Source organism: Macrobrachium rosenbergii, chromosome 20 (assembly GCF_040412425.1).
Source record: "Macrobrachium rosenbergii isolate ZJJX-2024 chromosome 20, ASM4041242v1, whole genome shotgun sequence".
Taxonomy (NCBI): domain Eukaryota; kingdom Metazoa; phylum Arthropoda; class Malacostraca; order Decapoda; family Palaemonidae; genus Macrobrachium; species Macrobrachium rosenbergii.
The window spans coordinates 47,118,684-47,121,479 of record NC_089760.1 but is presented as its reverse complement, the minus strand read 5'-3'; positions in this window follow the sequence as shown (position 1 = coordinate 47,121,479).

The following is a 2,796-nucleotide window of genomic DNA, read 5'->3' as shown; positions in this document are numbered from 1 at the left end:
ACGTCACGATAGTTTGCCCTTTAGAAAGTTTGGAGTACCAGCATTTCACTTCTGTCCTTGTGCCAGTCTATCCAGTGCCATTTCCAATGTCCTGTGTTCGAGTGTAAAGTGGTCATTCATTCCTCGAGTCTTTGGCACCCTCAGTGCAAACTCGAGTCATATTTGGTGTTATATTGTTCCTTTACTGGCGTGTAATGTGTAAATCTCTCTTGCAGAGGGACCTATTCGCAGTGGACTCATCTCAGCCTGTGCCTTGCGTTAAGTCAAGACTCCAGTAGAAGGATCTTCAGGCGTTGCAAGCCCTTTATCAATTTACTTATCCATTTTCCCTTCAAATGCTTTCTTTTGTAAATATAATTCTTTAATTTATCTCAAGTGTTTACATAACATTCCATTATGAAGTAGAGCCTTCAGCTCCTAAATTCTCCCCTTTTTCTTATTATTTTTAAGATTTCCCTTTACACAAGTCAGAACTCCAAGGCCAATTAAATAAAGTTTCCGTTTCCGGCCTGTAAAATACCATAAACCCAGGGAAATACATAAAAATGGCGACCTGGCCATAGATCTCACTTTGAAGTTGCATTTCCCTCTAGTGTTGCTTCATTGCATTTGCAACTCGCCAGATCAGCTATTAGCAAAGCTAAGCTGGGTGCGAGACAAATTCCGAACCTGTTATCAAGAGCACAGACCAAGAGAGTCCCACATAAGTAATGTGTTTATCTTGGCAACATTTTTTTTTTACAATCGTGACTGTTCCTAGAAATTAGGAATAGGGACGCACGTATTCACTGAGAGAAGAGAACCGCCGTATTAGATTCATTAATGCATGCCTTTCTGGATAGGTAGGTAGGAAATAACCAGTGCTAACCATTCTTTGCTTTGAGGAATAGTGCGAAATTCCTCTGTGTTAAAATGTTTGCCATATTTTTTGCTTCGAGGAATAGTGCGAAATTCCCTGTGTTAAAATCTTTGCCATAATTTTTGCTTTGAGGAGTAGTGCGAAATTCCTCTGTGTTAAAATCTTTGCCATATTTTTTGCTTCAAGGAATAGTACGAAATTCCTCCGTGATAAATTTTACTTCGCATTTCGGATTAGCGAATTATTTAGGCGCGAATAAATTCCCACATGGGACAAGACAAGATCAGCTTGCATTGCTGAAATACTTCTCTCAGTTTAGTTAAAACTCGAATTAGGTGTTAGGAAAGCGACATTTGAACTCCGCTTCTAGGGAATCTTATTAAGTCATTTCTACTGTTATCCTCTCATCCCGAGAAATTTCCCCGGAGTCACAGACGTCTGTAAATAGACGGGTCCATTCACACAAAATCTAAAAATAACTCCGGTGATTGTCAGACGACCTTTTCACCCCCCTGCCTTGCCAGCGTGTGTACCCTCTTTTTCTCTCGGCAAAATTTTATTTTTAGGGTTTTATCCCGTAAGTAATTTCTAATTCCTAAGGGACGAATCGTATTTCCAAGTCCTACGGGCAAACCAAATAAAATTCTACATCGCAAGAGGCGAGAATTTCTCAACCAAATTCCGAGTCCTGAGAGACTCCTAATAAAATTCTACGTCACAAGAGGCGAGAATTTCTCAACCAAATTCCAAGTCCTAAGAGACTCCTAAAAAATTCTACGTCGCACAAGGTGAGAATTTCATATTCCTATGTGAAAACCAAATTCCAAGTCCTAAGAGACTCAAAAAAATTCTACGTCGCAAAGGCGAGAATTTCTAATTCCTATGGGAAAACCAAACTCCAAGTCCTAAGGGACTCTTAAAAAATTCTACGTCGCAAGAGGTGAGAATTTCTAATTCCTGCGGGGAACCCAAAATCAAGTCCTTTTGAGACATTATATTAGCGTATTTCACACACATCTAAGCCCTTACGGCACTGATCATTCTAGTTCGTTAGACCAACACCTTAATTTCACACTACAGCCGGCCAAGTCCGAGTGTGACATAAAATCCAGTTACGTCTTCCGAGACATATTAAACTTTAACAAAGTCTCCTCAGACTTATTGATCAACTCTCTTATTCAGACAGATCCATTCTTCTGCAGTCTGAACAACTGAGTGTTTCAGATTCCTGAAATTGAGTCTTTTCAGACAACCCGAGTCTTCTCAGACATATTTGATTCGCTAGAGAGTCCAGTCCATATAACCATTATTTCAAGATAGCTAATACCAGAGCCCAACAAAATAAGGACTTCAAATTCTACATGTCCGCTGGAAAGGACATGGGACTATCAGGGCAAGCTCTGCGAGACTGGGCTCAAGAGCGAGTGGACGATGCCAAGGCAGAGAAAGAGAGAGAGAGAGAAAGAATTGCCCAAGAGAAAAGAGAAGAGTTAGAACGTCAAGAACGAGAGAGAGAACGTGAAGAGAGAGAGAGAGAAAGAAGTGCCCAAGAGAGAAGAGAGGAGCTACAACGGGAAGATCGAGAGTGACAGTGCGCCCATGAGCTCCAGATGTTAGAACAACAGAACGCCACCCCGCCTCCTGCGGCAGGAATGAGTGCCCTCAGCCAAGCTCACTCGTTCATGCCAAAATGGACAGAGTCCGAACCTGAAGTATGGCTTGAAAGGGCCGAACGTGTCCTGGAGTGCTGCACCCTCTCCCCTGCGGAACTCTCCCTGGTTCTCACTAAATTCCTGGGAGGGAAGGCACTCGTTGCCTACCACGCCCTTTCTTCGGCAGAGGATAGGGAAACTGGGAAGCTGTATCCAAGCGATTACTGAAGGCATACGAGATTACCCCCGAGCGGTGGAGGAGACTTTGGAGAGAGCAGCCAAGAG